The following is a 20,192-nucleotide window of genomic DNA, read 5'->3' on the forward strand; positions in this document are numbered from 1 at the left end:
CAACCGTTAAGACGTCATTTAATACTGGATATGCTTTCCATTAATGGAGTTATTATTATTTAAGCCTTTTATTTTGGCCAAGGAGCTCACCCTGTCCTATGGAGGTATCCATCCGCAATCTAAGGAGATGAAGGGTTTGTTCATTTAGCATCCAGGAAGTTCATAAAAATCTCATGCGAATACTACCACTGGTCTTCGACATACTATCGGATTCAGTGACATCCTCTTGGACAGGGTTTGCGGACATTTGGTGATGGGGCAGATTCTTTTTACATTTGCTCCTTCCTCTAATGGATATGGCTGTATTATTGTTTTTTAAAAAAAAGAAAATAAGCTGGATGGGATGGGAGGAGCCAGCTCGAGTTTCTCTTCATTCACGCATAAATCTTTCGCCTTTTACTAAAGATTTCCGTGGAGGGGAACATTTGCGAGTTTCTGATATTTTTGGATGCTCTGCTCACAGCAGAGCTACATGTGATTGTTCAAGAACAGAGGACGTTTGGCAGCTTGTAACAAAGTACCACAATAGGCTGGGCCACAGATCGAGCGTGGCTAAAAGTATCCACCCGCAATCCAAGGAGATGAAGGGTTTGTTCATTTAGCATCCAGGAAGTTCATAAAAATCTCATGCGAATACTACCACTGGTCTTCGACATACTATCGGATTCAGTGACATCCTCTTGGACAGGGTTTGCAGACATTTGGTGATGGGGCAGATTCTTTTTACATTTGCTCCTTCCTCTAATGGATATGGCTGTATTATTGTGTTTTTTTTTAAAGAAAATAAGCTGGATGGGAGGAGCCTGCACCAGACATTACCCTTGCTGAGCATGGTTGCATGTGCTTGGGACCACATTGTCCCAACGTCTCATGGGTACAGCTCGAGTTTCTCTTCATTCACGCATAAATCTTTCGCCTTTTACTAAAGATTTCCGTGGAGGGGAACATTTGCGAGTTTCTGATATTTTTGGATGCTCTGCTCACAGGAGAGCTACATGTGTTTGTTCAAGAACAGAGGACGTTTGGCAGCTTGTAACAAAGTACCACAATAGGCTGGGCCACAGATCGAGCGTGGCTAAAAGAATTGGCTGTTTTGTCCAAGACAGCGGTGTGAATGTAAGTTTTACCAAGCACAAAAGGGTAGTGATGGGAGAAACAAAGCTTTGAACTGATTGCTTCGCAAAATTATTCACTGTTTCCAAGCGTTCGGAACGGAACACGCTGGTCAGAACAGTGAAAATCCCACAAAAAAAAAGACTCAGGCCAAACATTCAAAAAACACCTTTTACAAACCTATTGCAAACGCTTTCTTGAAAGTAAAATCTTTCAAATGCAATTAGCTAAAAATAATCAAGCGAGTCTTGAACGGCAGGTTGACTTTAACAGCACCTTCCACGGTAAGGCCCGAGCTTATGCAAGGTGTTTGGTCGTGATAAAGAAGAATACTCCCCGTCGGGGAATCGAACCACGGTCTTCCGCGTGACAGGCGGAGATCCTGTCCACTATACTAACGAGGACTGGTCATCACAGTTGCTTCTCTGGGCGGTGTGTTACTGTTGTCTATGCTCAACCGTTGAGACGTCACGTAATACTGGATATGCTTTCCATTAATGGAGTTATTATTATTTAAACCTTTTATTTTGGCCAAAGAGCTCACCCTGTCCTATGGAGGTATCCAAGGATTGTCTTGCTCACAGCAGAGCTACATGTGTTTGTTCAAGAACAGAGGACGTTTGGCAGCTTGTAACAAAGTACCACAATAGTTTGGGCCAGAGATTGAGCGTGGCTAAAAGAATTGGCTGTTTTGTCCAAGACTGGAACTTGGTAGTCGTCAAACCATCCACACTTTCCCAGTTCACAACTTCGAGTCTTGTGTCAGCAGTGTGAATGTAAGTTTTACCAAGCACAAAAGGGTAGTGATGGGAGAAACAAAGCTTTGAACCGATTGTTTCGCAACATTATTCACTGTTTCCAAGCGTTCGGAACGCAACACACTGGTCAGAACAGTGAAAATGCAACAACAAAAAAAAAGACTCAGGCCAAACATTCAAAAAACACCTTTTACAAACCTATTGCAAACGCTTTCTTGAAAGTAAAATCTTTCAAATGCAATTAGCTAAACATAATCAAGTGAGTCTTGAACGGCAGGTTGACTTTAACAGCGCCTTCCACGGTAAAGCCTGAGCTTATGCAAGGTGTTTGGTCGTGATAAAGAAGAAGACTAATCGAACCCCGGTCTTCCGCGTGACAGGCGGAGATACTGTCCACTATACTAACGAGGACTGGTCATCCCAATTGCTTCTCTGGGCGGTACGGTACTGTTGTCTATGCTCAACCGTTGAGACGTCACTTAATACTGGATATGCTTTCCATTAATGGAGTTATTATTATTTAAGCCTTTTATTTTGGCCAAGGAGCTCACCCTGTCCTATGGAGGTATCCACCCGCAATCCAAGGAGATGAAGGGTTTGTTCATTTAGCATCCAGGAAGTTCATAAAAATCTCATGCGAATACTACCACTGGTCTTCGACATACTATCGGATTCAGTGACATCCTCTTGGACAGGGTTTGCGGACATTTGGTGATGGGGCAGATTCTTTTTACATTTGCTCCTTCCTCTAATGGATATGGCTGTATTATTGTTTTTTTTTTAAAGAAAAAAGCTGGATGGGAGCAGCCTGCACCAGACATTACCCTTGCTGAGCATGGTTGCATGTGCTTGCGACCACATTGTCCCAACGTCTCATGGGTACAGCTCGAGTTTCTCTTCATTCACGCATAAATCTTTTGCCTTTTACTAAAGATTTCCGTGGAGGGGAACATTTGCGAGTTTCTGATATTTTTGGATGCTCTGCTCACAGCAGAGCTACATGTGTTTGTTCAAGAACAGAGGACGTTTGGCAGCTTGTAACAAAGTACCACAATAGGCTGGGCCACAGATCGAGCGTGGCTAAAAGAATTGGCTGTTTTGTCCAAGACTGGAACTGGGTAGTCGTCAAACCATCCACACTTTCCCAGTTCACATCTTCGAGTCTTGTGTCAGCAGTGTGAATGTAAGTTTTACCAAGCACAAAAGGGTAGTGATGGGAGAAACAAAGCTTTGAACCGATTGTTTCGCAACATTATTCACTGTTTCCAATCGTTCGGAACGCAACACACTGGTCAGAACAGTGAAAATGCAACAAAAAAAAAAGACTCAGGCCAAACATTCAAAAAACACCTTTTACAAACCTATTGCAATAGCTTTCTTGAAAGTAAAATCTTTCAAATGCAATTAGCTAAACATAATCAAGTGAGTCTTGAACGGCAGGTTGACTTTAACAGCGCCTTCCACGGTAAAGCCTGAGCTTATGCAAGGTGTTTGGTCGTGATAAAGAAGAAGACTAATCGAACCCCGGTCTTGCGCGTGACAGGCGGAGATACTGTCCACTATACTAACGAGGACTGGTCATCACAGTGGCTTCTCTGGGCGGTACGGTACTGTTGTCTATGCTCAACCGTTGAGACGTCACTTAATCCTGGATATGCTTTCCATTAATGGAGTTATTATTATTTAAGCCTTTTATTTTGGCCAAGGAGCTCACCCTGTCCTATGGAGGTATCCACCCGCAATCCAAGGAGATGAAGGGTTTGTTCATTTAGCATCCAGGAAGTTCATAAAAATCTCATGCGAATACTACCACTGGTCTTCGACATACTATCGGATTCAGTGACATCCTCTTGGACAGGGTTTGCGGACATTTGGTGATGGGGCAGATTCTGTTTACATTTGCTCCTTCCTCTAATGGATATGGCTGTATTATTGTGTTTTTTTTAAAGAAAATAAGCTGGATGGGAGGAGCCTGCACCAGACATTACCCTTGCTGAGCATGGTTGCATGTGCTTGGGACCACATTGTCCCAACGTCTCATGGTTACAGCTCGAGTTTCTCTTCATTCACGCATAAATCTTTCGCCTTTTACTAAAGATTTCCGTGGAGGGGAACATTTGCGAGTTTCTGATATTTTTGGATGCTCTGCTCACAGCAGAGCTACATGTGTTTGTTCAAGAACAGAGGACGTTTGGCAGCTTGTAACAAAGTACCACAATAGGCTGGGCCACAGATCGAGCGTGGCTAAAAGAATTGGCTGTTTTGTCCAAGACAGCGGTGTGAATGTAAGTTTTACCAAGCACAAAAGGGTAGTGATGGGAGAAACAAAGCTTTGAACTGATTGCTTCGCAAAATTATTCACTGTTTGCAAGCGTTCGGAACGGAACACGCTGGTCAGAACAGTGAAAATCCCACAAAAAAAAAGACTCAGGCCAAACATTCAAAAAACACCTTTTACAAACCTATTGCAAACGCTTTCTTGAAAGTAAAATCTTTCAAATGCAATTAGCTAAAAATAATCAAGCGAGTCTTGAACGGCAGGTTGACTTTAACAGCACCTTCCACGGTAAAGCCCGAGCTTATGCAAGGTGTTTGGTCGTGATAAAGAAGAATACTCCCCGTCGGGGAATCGAACCCCGGTCTTCCGCGTGACAGGCGGAGATACTGTCCACTATACTAACGAGGACTGGTCATCACAGTTGCTTCTCTGGGTGGTGTGTTACTGTTTTCTATGCTCAACCGTTGAGACGTCACGTAATACTGGATATGCTTTCCATTAATGGAGTTATTATTATTTAAACCTTTTATTTTGGCCAAAGAGCTCACCCTGTCCTATGGAGGTATCCAAGGATTGTCTTGCTCACAGCAGAGCTACATGTGTTTGTTCAAGAACAGAGGACGTTTGGCAGCTTGTAACAAAGTACCACAATAGGTTGGGCCAGAGATTGAGCGTGGCTAAAAGAATTGGCTGTTTTGTCCAAGACTGGAACTTGGTAGTCGTCAAACCATCCACACTTTCCCAGTTCACAACTTCGAGTCTTGTGTCAGCAGTGTGAATGTAAGTTTTACCAAGCACAAAAGGGTAGTGATGGGAGAAACAAAGCTTTGAACCGATTGTTTCGCAACATTATTCACTGTTTCCAAGCGTTCGGAACGCAACACACTGGTCAGAACAGTGAAAATGCAACAAAAAAAAAAGACTCAGGCCAAACATTCAAAAAACACCTTTTACAAACCTTTTGCAAACGCTTTCTTGAAAGTAAAATCTATCAAATGCAATTAGCTAAACATAATCAAGTGAGTCTTGAACGGCAGGTTGACTTTAACAGCGCCTTCCAATGTAAAGCCTGAGCTTATGCAAGGTGTTTGGTCGTGATAAAGAAGAAGACTAATCGAACCCCGGTCTTCCGCGTGACAGAGGGAGATACTGTCCACTATACTAACGAGGACTGGTCATCCCAATTGCTTCTCTGGGCGGTACGGTACTGTTGTCTATGCTCAACCGTTGAGACGTCACTTAATACTGGATATGCTTTCCATTAATGGAGTTATTATTATTTAAGCCTTTTATTTTGGCCAAGGAGCTCACCCTGTCCTATGGAGGTATCCACCCGCAATCCAAGCAGATGAAGGGTTTGTTCATTTAGCATCCAGGAAGTTCATAATAATCTCATGCGAATACTACCACTGGTCTTCGACATACTATCGGATTCAGTGACATCCTCTTGGACAGGGTTTGCTTACATTTGGTGATGGGGCAGATTCTTTTTACATTTGCTCCTTCCTCTAATGGATATGGCTGTATTATTGTTTTTTTTTTAAAGAAAAAAGCTGGATGGGAGCAGCCTGCACCAGACATTACCCTTGCTGAGCATGGTTGCATGTGCTTGCGACCACATTGTCCCAACGTCTCATGGGTACAGCTCGAGTTTCTCTTCATTCACGCATAAATCTTTCGCCTTTTACTAAAGATTTCCGTGGAGGGGAACATTTGCGAGTTTCTGATATTTTTGGATGCTCTGCTCACAGCAGAGCTACATGTGTTTGTTCAAGAACAGAGGACGTTTGGCAGCTTGTAACAAAGTACCACAATAGGCTGGGCCACAGATCGAGCGTGGCTAAAAGAATTGGCTGTTTTGTCCAAGACAGCGGTGTGAATGTAAGTTTTACCAAGCACAAAAGGGTAGTGATGGGAGAAACAAAGCTTTGAACTGATTGCTTCGCAAAATTATTCACTGTTTCCAAGCGTTCGGAACGGAACACGCTGGTCAGAACAGTGAAAATCCCACAAAAAAAAAGACTCAGGCCAAACATTCAAAAAACACCTTTTACAAACCTATTGCAAACGCTTTCTTGAAAGTAAAATCTTTCAAATGCAATCAGCTACAAATAATCAAGCGAGTCTTGAACGGCAGGTTGACTTTAACAGCACCTTCCACGGTAAAGCCCGAGCTTTTGCAAGGTGTTTGGTCGTGATAAAGAAGAATACTCCCCGTCGGGGAATCGAACCCCGGTCTTCCGCGTGACAGGCGGAGATACTGTCCACTATACTAACGAGGACTGGTCATCACTATTGGTTCTCTGGGTGGTGTGTTACTGTTGTCTATGCTCAACCGTTGAGACGTCACTTAATACTAGATATGCTTTCCATTAATGGAGTTATTATTATTTAAACCTTTTATTTTGGCCAAAGAGCTCACCCTGTCCTATGGAGGTATCCAAGAATTGTCTTGCTCACAGCAGAGCTACATGTGTTTGTTCAAGAACAGAGGACGTTTGGCAGCTTGTAACAAAGTACCACAATAGTTTGGGCCAGAGATTGAGCGTGGCTAAAAGAATTGGCTGTTTTGTCCAAGACTGGAACTTCGTAGTCGTCAAACCATCCACACTTTCCCAGTTCACAACTTCGAGTCTTGTGTCAGCAGTGTGAATGTAAGTTTTACCAAGCACAAAAGGGTAGTGATGGGAGAAACAAAGCTTTGAACCGATTGTTTCGCAACATTATTCACTGTTTCCAAGCGTTCGGAACGCAACACACTGGTCAGAACAGTGAAAATGCAACAACAAAAAAAAAGACTCAGGCCAAACATTCAAAAAACACCTTTTACAAACCTATTGCAAACGCTTTCTTGAAAGTAAAATCTTTCAAATGCAATTAGCTAAACATAATCAAGTGAGTCTTGAACGGCAGGTTGACTTTAACAGCGCCTTCCACGGTAAAGCCTGAGCTTATGCAAGGTGTTTGGTCGTGATAAAGAAGAAGACTAATCGAACCCCGGTCTTCCGCGTGACAGGCGGAGATACTGTCCACTATACTAACGAGGACTGGTCATCCCAATTGCTTCTCTGGGCGGTACGGTACTGTTGTCTATGCTCAACCGTTGAGACGTCACTTAATACTGGATATGCTTTCCATTAATGGAGTTATTATTATTTAAGCCTTTTATTTTGGCCAAGGAGCTCACCCTGTCCTATGGAGGTATCCACCCGCAATCCAAGGAGATGAAGGGTTTGTTCATTTAGCATCCAGGAAGTTCATAAAAATCTCATGCGAATACTACCACTGGTCTTCGACATACTATCGGATTCAGTGACATCCTCTTGGACAGGGTTTGCGGACATTTGGTGATGGGGCAGATTCTTTTTACATTTGCTCCTTCCTCTAATGGATATGGCTGTATTATTGTTTTTTTTTTAAAGAAAAAAGCTGGATGGGAGCAGCCTGCACCAGACATTACCCTTGCTGAGCATGGTTGCATGTGCTTGGGACCACATTGTCCCAACGTCTCATGGGTACAGCTCGAGTTTCTCTTCATTCACGCATAAATCTTTCGCCTTTTACTAAAGATTTCCGTGGAGGGGAACATTTGCGAGTTTCTGATATTTTTGGATGCTCTGCTCACAGCAGAGCTACATGTGTTTGTTCAAGAACAGAGGACGTTTGGCAGCTTGTAACAAAGTACCACAATAGGCTGGGCCACAGATCGAGCGTGGCTAAAAGAATTGGCTGTTTTGTCCAAGACTGGAACTGGGTAGTCGTCAAACCATCCACACTTTCCCAGTTCACATCTTCGAGTCTTGTGTCAGCAGTGTGAATGTAAGTTTTACCAAGCACAAAAGGGTAGTGATGGGAGAAACAAAGCTTTGAACCGATTGTTTCGCAACATTATTCACTGTTTCCAATCGTTCGGAACGCAACACACTGGTCAGAACAGTGAAAATGCAACAAAAAAAAAAGACTCAGGCCAAACATTCAAAAAACACCTTTTACAAACCTATTGCAATAGCTTTCTTGAAAGTAAAATCTTTCAAATGCAATTAGCTAAACATAATCAAGTGAGTCTTGAACGGCAGGTTGACTTTAACAGCGCCTTCCACGGTAAAGCCTGAGCTTATGCAAGGTGTTTGGTCGTGATAAAGAAGAAGACTAATCGAACCCCGGTCTTCCGCGTGACAGGCGGAGATACTGTCCACTATACTAACGAGGACTGGTCATCCCAATTGCTTCTCTGGGCGGTACGGTACTGTTGTCTATGCTCAACCGTTGAGACGTCACTTAATACTGGATATGCTTTCCATTAATGGAGTTATTATTATTTAAGCCTTTTATTTTGGCCAAGGAGCTCACCCTGTCCTATGGAGGTATCCACCCGCAATCCAAGGAGATGAAGGGTTTGTTCATTTAGCATCCAGGAAGTTCATAAAAATCTCATGCGAATACTACCACTGGTCTTCGACATACTATCGGATTCAGTGACATCCTCTTGGACAGGGTTTGCGGACATTTGGTGATGGGGCAGATTCTTTTTACATTTGCTCCTTCCTCTAATGGATATGGCTGTATTATTGTGTTTTTTTTAAAGAAAATAAGCTGGATGGGAGGAGCCTGCACCAGACATTACCCTTGCTGAGCATGGTTGCATGTGCTTGGGACCACATTGTCCCAACGTCTCATGGGTACAGCTCGAGTTTCTCTTCATTCACGCATAAATCTTTCGCCTTTTACTAAAGATTTCCGTGGAGGGGAACATTTGCGAGTTTCTGATATTTTTGGATGCTCTGCTCACAGCAGAGCTACATGTGTTTGTTCAAGAACAGAGGATGTTTGGCAGCTTGTAACAAAGTACCACAATAGGCTGGGCCACAGATCGAGCGTGGCTAAAAGATTTGGCTGTTTTGTCCAAGACTGGAACTGGGTAGTCGTCAAACCATCCACACTTTCCCAGTTCACATCTTCGAGTCTTGTGTCAGCAGTGTGAATGTAAGTTTTACCAAGCACAAAAGGGTAGTGATGGGAGAAACAAAGCTTTGAACCGATTGTTTCGCAACATTATTCATTGTTTCCAAGCGTTCGGAACGCAACACACTGGTCAGAACAGTGAAAATGCAACAACAAAAAAAGACTCAGGCCAAACATTCAAAAAACACCTTTTACAAACCTATTGCAATAGCTTTCTTGAAAGTAAAATCTTTCAAATGCAATTAGCTAAACATAATCAAGTGAGTCTTGAACGGCAGGTTGACTTTAACAGCGCCTTCCACGGTAAAGCCTGAGCTTATGCAAGGTGTTTGGTCGTGATAAAGAAGAAGACTAATCGAACCCCGGTCTTCCGCGTGACAGGCGGAGATACTGTCCACTATACTAACGAGGACTGGTCATCCCAATTGCTTCTCTGGGCGGTACGGTACTGTTGTCTATGCTCAACCGTTGAGACGTCACTTAATACTGGATATGCTTTCCATTAATGGAGTTATTATTATTTAAGCCTTTTATTTTGGCCAAGGAGCTCACCCTGTCCTATGGAGGTATCCACCCGCAATCCAAGGAGATGAAGGGTTTGTTCATTAAGCATCCAGGAAGTTCATAAAAATCTCATGCGAATACTACCACTGGTCTTCGACATACTATCGGATTCAGTGACATCCTCTTGGACAGGGTTTGCGGACATTTGGTGATGGGGCAGATTCTTTTTACATTTGCTCCTTCCTCTAATGGATATGGCTGTATTATTGTTTTTTTTTTTAAAGAAAATAAGCTGGATGGGAGGAGCCTGCACCAGACATTACCCTTGCTGAGCATGGTTGCATGTGCTTGGGACCACATTGTCCCAACGTCTCATGGGTACAGCTCGAGTTTCTCTTCATTCACGCATAAATCTTTCGCCTTTTACTAAAGATTTCCGTGGAGGGGAACATTTGCGAGTTTCTGATATTTTTGGATGCTCTGCTCACAGCAGAGCTACATGTGTTTGTTCAAGAACAGAGGACGTTTGGCAGCTTGTAACAAAGTACCACAATAGGCTGGGCCACAGATCGAGCGTGGCTAAAAGAATTGGCTGTTATGTCCAAGACTGGAACTGGGTAGTCGTCAAACCATCCACACTTTCCCAGTTCACATCTTCGAGTCTTGTGTCAGCAGTGTGAATGTAAGTTTTACCAAGCACAAAAGGGTAGTGATGGGAGAAACAAAGCTTTGAACCGATTGTTTCGCAACATTATTCACTGTTTCCAAGCGTTCGGAACGCAACACACTGGTCAGAACAGTGAAAATGCAACAAAAAAAAAAGACTCAGGCCAAACATTCAAAAAACACCTTTTACAAACCTATTGCAATAGCTTTCTTGAAAGTAAAATCTTTCAAATGCAATTAGCTAAACATAATCAAGTGAGTCTTGAACGGCAGGTTGACTTTAACAGCGCTTTCCACGGTAAAGCCTGAGCTTATGCAAGGTGTTTGGTCGTGATAAAGAAGAAGACTAATCGAACCCCGGTCTTGCGCGTGACAGGCGGAGATACTGTCCACTATACTAACGAGGACTGGTCATCACAGTGGCTTCTCTGGGCGGTACGGTACTGTTGTCTATGCTCAACCGTTGAGACGTCACTTAATCCTGGATATGCTTTCCATTAATGGAGTTATTATTATTTAAGCCTTTTATTTTGGCCAAGGAGCTCACCCTGTCCTATGGAGGTATCAACCCGCAATCCAAGGAGATGAAGGGTTTGTTCATTTAGCATCCAGGAAGTTCATAAAAATCTCATGCGAATACTACCACTGGTCTTCGACATACTATCGGATTCAGTGACATCCTCTTGGACAGGGTTTGCGGACATTTGGTGATGGGGCAGATTCTGTTTACATTTGCTCCTTCCTCTAATGGATATGGCTGTATTATTGTTTTTTTTTAAAGAAAATAAGCTGGATGGGAGGAGCCTGCACCAGACATTACCCTTGCTGAGCATGGTTGCATGTGCTTGGGACCACATTGTCCCAACGTCTCATGGTTACAGCTCGAGTTTCTCTTCATTCACGCATAAATCTTTCGCCTTTTACTAAAGATTTCCGTGGAGGGGAACATTTGCGAGTTTCTGATATTTTTGGATGCTCTGCTCACAGCAGAGCTACATGTGTTTGTTCAAGAACAGAGGACGTTTGGCAGCTTGTAACAAAGTACCACAATAGGCTGGGCCACAGATCGAGCGTGGCTAAAAGAATTGGCTGTTTTGTCCAAGACAGCGGTGTGAATGTAAGTTTTACCAAGCACAAAAGGGTAGTGATGGGAGAAACAAAGCTTTGAACTGATTGCTTCGCAAAATTATTCACTGTTTGCAAGCGTTCGGAACGGAACACGCTGGTCAGAACAGTGAAAATCCCACAAAAAAAAAAGACTCAGGCCAAACATTCAAAAAACACCTTTTACAAACCTATTGCAAACGCTTTCTTGAAAGTAAAATCTTTCAAATGCAATTAGCTAAAAATAATCAAGCGAGTCTTGAACGGCAGGTTGACTTTAACAGCACCTTCCACGGTAAAGCCCGAGCTTATGCAAGGTGTTTGGTCGTGATAAAGAAGAATACTCCCCGTCGGGGAATCGAACCCCGGTCTTCCGCGTGACAGGCGGAGATACTGTCCACTATACTAACGAGGACTGGTCATCACAGTTGCTTCTCTGGGTGGTGTGTTACTGTTGTCTATGCTCAACCGTTGAGACGTCACGTAATACTGGATATGCTTTCCATTAATGGAGTTATTATTATTTAAACCTTTTATTTTGGCCAAAGAGCTCACCCTGTCCTATGGAGGTATCCAAGGATTGTCTTGCTCACAGCAGAGCTACATGTGTTTGTTCAAGAACAGAGGACGTTTGGCAGCTTGTAACAAAGTACCACAATAGGTTGGGCCAGAGATTGAGCGTGGCTAAAAGAATTGGCTGTTTTGTCCAAGACTGGAACTTGGTAGTCGTCAAACCATCCACACTTTCCCAGTTCACAACTTCGAGTCTTGTGTCAGCAGTGTGAATGTAAGTTTTACCAAGCACAAAAGGGTAGTGATGGGAGAAACAAAGCTTTGAACCGATTGTTTCGCAACATTATTCACTGTTTCCAAGCGTTCGGAACGCAACACACTGGTCAGAACAGTGAAAATGCAACAAAAAAAAAAAGACTCAGGCCAAACATTCAAAAAACACCTTTTACAAACCTTTTGCAAACGCTTTCTTGAAAGTAAAATCTATCAAATGCAATTAGCTAAACATAATCAAGTGAGTCTTGAACGGCAGGTTGACTTTAACAGCGCCTTCCAATGTAAAGCCTGAGCTTATGCAAGGTGTTTGGTCGTGATAAAGAAGAAGACTAATCGAACCCCGGTCTTCCGCGTGACAGGCGGAGATACTGTCCACTATACTAACGAGGACTGGTCATCCCAATTGCTTCTCTGGGCGGTACGGTACTGTTGTCTATGCTCAACCGTTGAGACGTCACTTAATACTGGATATGCTTTCCATTAATGGAGTTATTATTATTTAAGCCTTTTATTTTGGCCAAGGAGCTCACCCTGTCCTATGGAGGTATCCACCCGCAATCCAAGCAGATGAAGGGTTTGTTCATTTAGCATCCAGGAAGTTCATAATAATCTCATGCGAATACTACCACTGGTCTTCGACATACTATCGGATTCAGTGACATCCTCTTGGACAGGGTTTGCTTACATTTGGTGATGGGGCAGATTCTTTTTACATTTGCTCCTTCCTCTAATGGATATGGCTGTATTATTGTTTTTTTTTTAAAGAAAAAAGCTGGATGGGAGCAGCCTGCACCAGACATTACCCTTGCTGAGCATGGTTGCATGTGCTTGCGACGACATTGTCCCAACGTCTCATGGGTACAGCTCGAGTTTCTCTTCATTCACGCATAAATCTTTCGCCTTTTACTAAAGATTTCCGTGGAGGGGAACATTTGCGAGTTTCTGATATTTTTGGATGCTCTGCTCACAGCAGAGCTACATGTGTTTGTTCAAGAACAGAGGACGTTTGGCAGCTTGTAACAAAGTACCACAATAGGCTGGGCCACAGATCGAGCGTGGCTAAAAGAATTGGCTGTTTTGTCCAAGACAGCGGTGTGAATGTAAGTTTTACCAAGCACAAAAGGGTAGTGATGGGAGAAACAAAGCTTTGAACTGATTGCTTCGCAAAATTATTCACTGTTTCCAAGCGTTCGGAACGGAACACGCTGGTCAGAACAGTGAAAATCCCACAAAAAAAAAGACTCAGGCCAAACATTCAAAAAACACCTTTTACAAACCTATTGCAAACGCTTTCTTGAAAGTAAAATCTTTCAAATGCAATCAGCTACAAATAATCAAGCGAGTCTTGAACGGCAGGTTGACTTTAACAGCACCTTCCACGGTAAAGCCCGAGCTTTTGCAAGGTGTTTGGTCGTGATAAAGAAGAATACTCCCCGTCGGGGAATCGAACCCCGGTCTTCCGCGTGACAGGCGGAGATACTGTCCACTATACTAACGAGGACTGGTCATCACTATTGGTTCTCTGGGTGGTGTGTTACTGTTGTCTATGCTCAACCGTTGAGACGTCACTTAATACTAGATATGCTTTCCATTAATGGAGTTATTATTATTTAAACCTTTTATTTTGGCCAAAGAGCTCACCCTGTCCTATGGAGGTATCCAAGAATTGTCTTGCTCACAGCAGAGCTACATGTGTTTGTTCAAGAACAGAGGACGTTTGGCAGCTTGTAACAAAGTACCACAATAGGCTGGGCCACTTATCGAGCGTGGCTAAAAGAATTGGCTGTTTTGTCCAAGACAGCGGTGTGAATGTAAGTTTTACAAAGCACAAAAGGGTAGTGATGGGAGAAACAAAGCTTTGAACTGATTGCTTCGCAAAATTATTCACTGTTTCCAAGCGTTCGGAACGGAACACGCTAGTCAGAACAGTGAAAATCCCACACAAAAAAAAGACTCAGGCCAAACATTGAAAAAACACCTTTTACAAACCTATTGCAAACGCTTTCTTGAAAGTAAAATCTTTCAAATGCAATTAGCTAAACATAATCAAGTGAGTCTTGAACGGCAGGTTGACTTTAACAGCGCCTTCCACGGTAAAGCCTGAGCTTATGCAAGGTGTTTGGTCGTGATAAAGAAGAAGACTAATCGAACCCCGGTCTTCCGCGTGACAGGCGGAGATACTGTCCACTATACTAACGAGGACTGGTCATCCCAATTGCTTCTCTGGGCGGTACGGTACTGTTGTCTATGCTCAACCGTTGAGACGTCACTTAATACTGGATATGCTTTCCATTAATGGAGTTATTATTATTTAAGCCTTTTATTTTGGCCAAGGAGCTCACCCTGTCCTATGGAGGTATCCACCCGCAATCCAAGGAGATGAAGGGTTTGTTCATTTAGCATCCAGGAAGTTCATAAAAATCTCATGCGAATACTACCACTGGTCTTCGACATACTATCGGATTCAGTGACATCCTCTTGGACAGGGTTTGCGGACATTTGGTGATGGGGCAGATTCTTTTTACATTTGCTCCTTCCTCTAATGGATATGGCTGTATTATTGTGTTTTTTTTTAAAGAAAATAAGCTGGATGGGAGGAGCCTGCACCAGACATTACCCTTGCTGAGCATGGTTGCATGTGCTTGGGACGACATTGTCCCAACGTCTCATGGGTACAGCTCGAGTTTCTCTTCATTCACGCATAAATCTTTCGCCTTTTACTAAAGATTTCCGTGGAGGGGAACATTTGCGAGTTTCTGATATTTTTGGATGCTCTGCTCACAGCAGAGCTACATGTGTTTGTTCAAGAACAGAGGACGTTTGGCAGCTTGTAACAAAGTACCACAATAGGCTGGGCCACAGATCGAGCGTGGCTAAAAGAATTGGCTGTTTTGTCCAAGACTGGAACTGGGTAGTCGTCAAACCATCCACACTTTCCCAGTTCACATCTTCGAGTCTTGTGTCAGCAGTGTGAATGTAAGTTTTACCAAGCACAAAAGGGTAGTGATGGGAGAAACAAAGCTTTGAACCGATTGTTTCGCAACATTATTCACTGTTTCCAATCGTTCGGAACGCAACACACTGGTCAGAACAGTGAAAATGCAACAAAAAAAAAAGACTCAGGCCAAACATTCAAAAAACACCTTTTACAAACCTATTGCAATAGCTTTCTTGAAAGTAAAATCTTTCAAATGCAATTAGCTAAACATAATCAAGTGAGTCTTGAACGGCAGGTTGACTTTAACAGCGCCTTCCACGGTAAAGCCTGAGCTTATGCAAGGTGTTTGGTCGTGATAAAGAAGAAGACTAATCGAACCCCGGTCTTCCGCGTGACAGGCGGAGATACTGTCCACTATACTAACGAGGACTGGTCATCCCAATTGCTTCTCTGGGCGGTACGGTACTGTTGTCTATGCTCAACCGTTGAGACGTCACTTAATACTGGATATGCTTTCCATTAATGGAGTTATTATTATTTAAGCCTTTTATTTTGGCCAAGGAGCTCACCCTGTCCTATGGAGGTATCCACCCGCAATCCAAGGAGATGAAGGGTTTGTTCATTTAGCATCCAGGAAGTTCATAAAAATCTCATGCGAATACTACCACTGGTCTTCGACATATTATCGGATTCAGTGACATCCTCTTGGACAGGGTTTGCGGACATTTGGTGATGGGGCAGATTCTTTTTACATTTGCTCCTTCCTCTAATGGATATGGCTGTATTATTGTGTTTTTTTTTAAAGAAAATAAGCTGGATGGGAGGAGCCTGCACCAGACATTACCCTTGCTGAGCATGGTTGCATGTGCTTGGGACCACATTGTCCCAACGTCTCATGGGTACAGCTCGAGTTTCTCTTCATTCACGCATAAATCTTTCGCCTTTTACTAAAGATTTCCGTGGAGGGGAACATTTGCGAGTTTCTGATATTTTTGGATGCTCTGCTCACAGCAGAGCTACATGTGTTTGTTCAAGAACAGAGGACGTTTGGCAGCTTGTAACAAAGTACCACAATAGGCTGGGCCACAGATCGAGCGTGGCTAAAAGAATTGGCTGTTTTGTCCAAGACTGGAACTGGGTAGTCGTCAAACCATCCACACTTTCCCAGTTCACATCTTCGAGTCTTGTGTCAGCAGTGTGAATGTAAGTTTTACCAAGCACAAAAGGGTAGTGATGGGAGAAACAAAGCTTTGAACCGATTGTTTCGCAACATTATTCACTGTTTCCAAGCGTTCGGAACGCAACACACTGGTCAGAACAGTGAAAATGCAACAAAAAAAAAAGACTCAGGCCAAACATTCAAAAAACACCTTTTACAAACCTATTGCAATAGCTTTCTTGAAAGTAAAATCTTTCAAATGCAATTAGCTAAACATAATCAAGTGAGTCTTGAACGGCAGGTTGACTTTAACAGCGCCTTCCACGGTAAAGCCTGAGCTTATGCAAGGTGTTTGGTCGTGATAAAGAAGAAGACTAATCGAACCCCGGTCTTGCGCGTGACAGGCGGAGATACTGTCCACTATACTAACGAGGACTGGTCATCACAGTGGCTTCTCTGGGCGGTACGGTACTGTTGTCTATGCTCAACCGTTGAGACGTCACTTAATCCTGGATATGCTTTCCATTAATGGAGTTATTATTATTTAAGCCTTTTATTTTGGCCAAGGAGCTCACCCTGTCCTATGGAGGTATCCACCCGCAATCCAAGGAGATGAAGGGTTTGTTCATTTAGCATCCAGGAAGTTCATAAAAATCTCATGCGAATACTACCACTGGTCTTCGACATACTATCGGATTCAGTGACATCCTCTTGGACAGGGTTTGCGGACATTTGGTGATGGGGCAGATTCTTTTTACATTTGCTCCTTCCTCTAATGGATATGGCTGTATTATTGTTTTTTTTTTAAAGAAAATAAGCTGGATGGGAGGAGCCTGCACCAGACATTACCCTTGCTGAGCATGGTTGCATGTGCTTGGGACCACATTGTCCATACGTCTCATGGGTACAGCTCGAGTTTCTCTTCATTCACGCATAAATCTTTCGCCTTTTACTAAAGATTTCCGTGGAGGGGAACATTTGCGAGTTTCTGATATTTTTGGATGCTCTGCTCACAGCAGAGCTACATGTGTTTGTTCAAGAACAGAGGACGTTTGGCAGCTTGTAACAAAGTACCACAATAGGCTGGGTCACAGATCGAGCGTGGCTAAAAGAATTGGCTGTTTTGTCCAAGCAAGCGGTGTGAATGTAAGTTTTACCAAGCACAAAAGGGTAGTGATGGGAGAAACAAAGCTTTGAACTGATTGCTTCGCAAAATTATTCACTGTTTCCAAGCGTTCGGAACGGAACACGCTGGTCAGAACAGTGAAAATCCCACACAAAAAAAAGACTCAGGCCAAACATTCAAAAAACACCTTCCACAAACCTATTGCAAACGCTTTCTTGAAAGTAAAATCTTTCAAATGCAATTAGCTAAAAATAATCAAGCGAGTCTTGAACGGCAGGTTGACTTTAACAGCACCTTCCACGGTAAAGCCCGAGCTTATGCAAGGTGTTTGGTCGTGATAAAGAAGAAGACTCCCCGTCGGGGAATCGAACCCCGGTCTTCCGCGTGACAGGCGGAGATACTGTCCACTATACTAACGAGGACTGGTCATCACAGTTGCTTCTCTGGGCGGTGTCTTACTGTTGTCTATGCTCAACCGTTGAGACGTCACTTAATACTGGATATGCTTTCCATTAATGGAGTTATTATTATTTAAACATTTTATTTTGGCCAAAGAGCTCACCCTGTCCTATGGAGGTATCCAAGAATTGTCTTGCTCACAGCAGAGCTACATGTGTTTGTTCAAGAACAGAGGACTTTGGCAGCTTGTAACAAAGTACCACAATAGGTTGGGCCAGAGATTGAGCGTGGCTAAAAGAATTGGCTGTTTTGTCCAAGACTGGATCTGGGTAGTCGTCAAACCATCCACACTTTCCCAGTTCACAACTTCGAGTCTTGTGTCAGCAGTGTGAATGTAAGTTTTACCAAGCACAAAAGGGTAGTGATGGGAGAAACAAAGCTTTGAACCGATTGTTTCGCAACATTATTCACTGTTTCCAAGCGTTCGGAACGCAACACACTGGTCAGAACAGTGAAAATGCAACAAAAAAAAAAGACTCAGGCCAAACATTCAAAAAACACCTTTTACAAACCTATTGCAAACGCTTTCTTGAAAGTAAAATCTTTCAAATGCAATTAGCTAAACATAATCAAGTGAGTCTTGAACGGCAGGTTGACTTTAACAGCGCCTTCCACTGTAAAGCCTGAGCTTATACAAGGTGTTTGGTCGTGATAAAGAAGAAGACTAATCGAACCCCGGTCTTCCGCGTGACAGGCGGAGATACTGTCCACTATACTAACGAGGACTGGTCATCCCAATTGCTTCTCTGGGCGGTACGGTACTGTTGTCTATGCTCAACCGTTGAGACGTCACTTAATACTGGATATGCTTTCCATTAATGGAGTTATTATTATTTAAGCCCTTTATTTTGGCCAAGGAGCTCACCCTGTCCTATGGAGGTATCCATCCGCAATCTAAGGAGATGAAGGGTTTGTTCATTTAGCATCCAGGAAGTTCATAAAAATCTCATGCGAATACTACCACTGGTCTTCGACATACTATCGGATTCAGTGACATCCTCTTGGACAGGGTTTGCGGACATTTGGTGATGGGGCAGATTCTTTTTACATTTGCTCCTTCCTCTAATGGATATGGCTGTATTATTGTTTTTTTTTTAAAGAAAATAAGCTGGATGGGAGGAGCCTGCACCAGACATTACCCTTGCTGAGCATGGTTGCATGTGCTTCGGACCACATTGTCCCAACGTCTCATGGGTACAGCTAGAGTTTCTCTTCATTCACGCATAAATCTTTCGCCTTTTACTAAAGATTTCCGTGGAGGGGAACATTTGCGAGTTTCTGATATTTTTGGATGCTCTGCTCGCAGCAGAGCTACATGTGTTTGTTCAAGAACAGAGGACGTTTGGCAGCTTGTAACAAAGTACCACAATAGGCTGGGCCAAATATCGAGCGTGGCTAAAAGAATTGGCTGTTTTGTCCAAGACAGCGGTGTGAATGTAAGTTTTACCAAGCACAAAAGGGTAGTGATGGGAGAAACAAAGCTTTGAACTGATTGCTTCGCAAAATTATTCACTGTTTCCAAGCGTTCGGAACGGAACACGCTGGTCAGAACAGTGAAAATCCCACAAAAAAAAAAAGACTCAGGCCAAACATTCAAAAAACACCTTTTACAAACCTATTGCAAACGCTTTCTTGAAAGTAAAATCTTTCAAATGCAATTAGCTAAAAATAATCAAGTGAGTCTTGAACGGCAGGTTGACTTTAACAGCACCTTCCACGGTAAAGCCCGAGCTTATGCAAGGTGTTTGGTCGTGATAAAGAAGAAGACTCCCCGTCGGGGAATCGAACCCCGGTCTTCCGCGTGACAGGCGGAGATACTGTCCACTATACTAACGAGGACTGGTCATCACAGTTGCTTCTCTGGGCTGGTTGTTACTGTTGTCTATGCTCAACCGTTGAGACGTGACTTAATACTGGATATGCTTTCCATTAATGGAGTTATTATTATTTAAACATTTTATTTTGGCCAAAGAGCTCACCCTGTCCTATGGAGGTATCCAAGAATCGTCTTGCTCACAGCAGAGCTACATGTGTTTGTTCAAGAACAGAGGACGTTTGGCAGCTTGTAACAAAGTACCACAATAGGTTGGGCCAGAGATTGAGAGTGGCTAAAAGAATTGGCTGTTTTGTCCAAGACTGGAACTGGGTAGTCGTCAAACCATCCACACTTTCCCAGTTCACAACTTCGAGTCTTGTGTCAGCAGTGTGAATGTAAGTTTTACCAAGCACAAAAGGGTAGTGATGGGAGAAACAAAGCTTTGAACCGATTGTTTCGCAACATTATTCACTGTTTCCAAGCGTTCGGAACGCAACACACTGGTCAGAACAGTGAAAAT

At 43.1% G+C, this 20,192-nt stretch overlaps 20 non-coding genes across 20 annotated transcripts; 14 read left to right on the forward strand and 6 right to left on the reverse strand.

The window, feature by feature from the left end:
• The first annotated feature begins 355 nt into the window (after window positions 1-355).
• LOC143714330 (U5 spliceosomal RNA) lies at window positions 356-470 on the forward strand. Its single transcript, XR_013195460.1, has one exon. It is a non-coding gene; the product is annotated as a U5 spliceosomal RNA (small nuclear RNA).
• Window positions 471-878: 408 nt separating this feature from the next.
• Window positions 879-993, forward strand: LOC143714339 (U5 spliceosomal RNA). Its single transcript, XR_013195468.1, has one exon. It is a non-coding gene; the product is annotated as a U5 spliceosomal RNA (small nuclear RNA).
• Window positions 994-2,754: 1,761 nt separating this feature from the next.
• Window positions 2,755-2,869, forward strand: LOC143714338 (U5 spliceosomal RNA). The gene has a single exon (XR_013195467.1). It is a non-coding gene; the product is annotated as a U5 spliceosomal RNA (small nuclear RNA).
• A 1,049-nt stretch (window positions 2,870-3,918) lies between these two features.
• LOC143714341 (U5 spliceosomal RNA) lies at window positions 3,919-4,033 on the forward strand. The gene has a single exon (XR_013195470.1). It is a non-coding gene; the product is annotated as a U5 spliceosomal RNA (small nuclear RNA).
• A 452-nt stretch (window positions 4,034-4,485) lies between these two features.
• trnad-guc (transfer RNA aspartic acid (anticodon GUC)) lies at window positions 4,486-4,557 on the reverse strand. The gene has a single exon. It is a non-coding gene; the product is annotated as a tRNA-Asp (tRNA).
• A 1,235-nt stretch (window positions 4,558-5,792) lies between these two features.
• LOC143714342 (U5 spliceosomal RNA) lies at window positions 5,793-5,907 on the forward strand. The gene has a single exon (XR_013195471.1). It is a non-coding gene; the product is annotated as a U5 spliceosomal RNA (small nuclear RNA).
• A 452-nt stretch (window positions 5,908-6,359) lies between these two features.
• Window positions 6,360-6,431, reverse strand: trnad-guc (transfer RNA aspartic acid (anticodon GUC)). The gene has a single exon. It is a non-coding gene; the product is annotated as a tRNA-Asp (tRNA).
• A 1,237-nt stretch (window positions 6,432-7,668) lies between these two features.
• Window positions 7,669-7,783, forward strand: LOC143714343 (U5 spliceosomal RNA). The gene has a single exon (XR_013195472.1). It is a non-coding gene; the product is annotated as a U5 spliceosomal RNA (small nuclear RNA).
• Window positions 7,784-8,832: 1,049 nt separating this feature from the next.
• On the forward strand, window positions 8,833-8,947 carry LOC143714344 (U5 spliceosomal RNA). The gene has a single exon (XR_013195473.1). It is a non-coding gene; the product is annotated as a U5 spliceosomal RNA (small nuclear RNA).
• Window positions 8,948-9,997: 1,050 nt separating this feature from the next.
• LOC143714331 (U5 spliceosomal RNA) lies at window positions 9,998-10,112 on the forward strand. Its single transcript, XR_013195461.1, has one exon. It is a non-coding gene; the product is annotated as a U5 spliceosomal RNA (small nuclear RNA).
• Window positions 10,113-11,160: 1,048 nt separating this feature from the next.
• Window positions 11,161-11,275, forward strand: LOC143714332 (U5 spliceosomal RNA). The gene has a single exon (XR_013195462.1). It is a non-coding gene; the product is annotated as a U5 spliceosomal RNA (small nuclear RNA).
• Window positions 11,276-11,728: 453 nt separating this feature from the next.
• Window positions 11,729-11,800, reverse strand: trnad-guc (transfer RNA aspartic acid (anticodon GUC)). The gene has a single exon. It is a non-coding gene; the product is annotated as a tRNA-Asp (tRNA).
• A 1,236-nt stretch (window positions 11,801-13,036) lies between these two features.
• On the forward strand, window positions 13,037-13,151 carry LOC143714333 (U5 spliceosomal RNA). Its single transcript, XR_013195463.1, has one exon. It is a non-coding gene; the product is annotated as a U5 spliceosomal RNA (small nuclear RNA).
• Window positions 13,152-13,603: 452 nt separating this feature from the next.
• On the reverse strand, window positions 13,604-13,675 carry trnad-guc (transfer RNA aspartic acid (anticodon GUC)). Its single transcript has one exon. It is a non-coding gene; the product is annotated as a tRNA-Asp (tRNA).
• A 1,175-nt stretch (window positions 13,676-14,850) lies between these two features.
• Window positions 14,851-14,965, forward strand: LOC143714334 (U5 spliceosomal RNA). The gene has a single exon (XR_013195464.1). It is a non-coding gene; the product is annotated as a U5 spliceosomal RNA (small nuclear RNA).
• Window positions 14,966-16,015: 1,050 nt separating this feature from the next.
• On the forward strand, window positions 16,016-16,130 carry LOC143714335 (U5 spliceosomal RNA). Its single transcript, XR_013195465.1, has one exon. It is a non-coding gene; the product is annotated as a U5 spliceosomal RNA (small nuclear RNA).
• Window positions 16,131-17,179: 1,049 nt separating this feature from the next.
• LOC143714337 (U5 spliceosomal RNA) lies at window positions 17,180-17,294 on the forward strand. The gene has a single exon (XR_013195466.1). It is a non-coding gene; the product is annotated as a U5 spliceosomal RNA (small nuclear RNA).
• A 453-nt stretch (window positions 17,295-17,747) lies between these two features.
• On the reverse strand, window positions 17,748-17,819 carry trnad-guc (transfer RNA aspartic acid (anticodon GUC)). Its single transcript has one exon. It is a non-coding gene; the product is annotated as a tRNA-Asp (tRNA).
• A 1,235-nt stretch (window positions 17,820-19,054) lies between these two features.
• LOC143714340 (U5 spliceosomal RNA) lies at window positions 19,055-19,169 on the forward strand. Its single transcript, XR_013195469.1, has one exon. It is a non-coding gene; the product is annotated as a U5 spliceosomal RNA (small nuclear RNA).
• Window positions 19,170-19,623: 454 nt separating this feature from the next.
• trnad-guc (transfer RNA aspartic acid (anticodon GUC)) lies at window positions 19,624-19,695 on the reverse strand. The gene has a single exon. It is a non-coding gene; the product is annotated as a tRNA-Asp (tRNA).
• Between the last annotated feature and the right edge of the window lie 497 nt (window positions 19,696-20,192).

The sequence above is a fragment of the Siphateles boraxobius genome, unplaced genomic scaffold, assembly GCF_051911475.1.
Source record: "Siphateles boraxobius isolate OS27281-9 unplaced genomic scaffold, OSU_SipBor_1 532, whole genome shotgun sequence".
Taxonomy (NCBI): domain Eukaryota; kingdom Metazoa; phylum Chordata; class Actinopteri; order Cypriniformes; family Leuciscidae; genus Siphateles; species Siphateles boraxobius.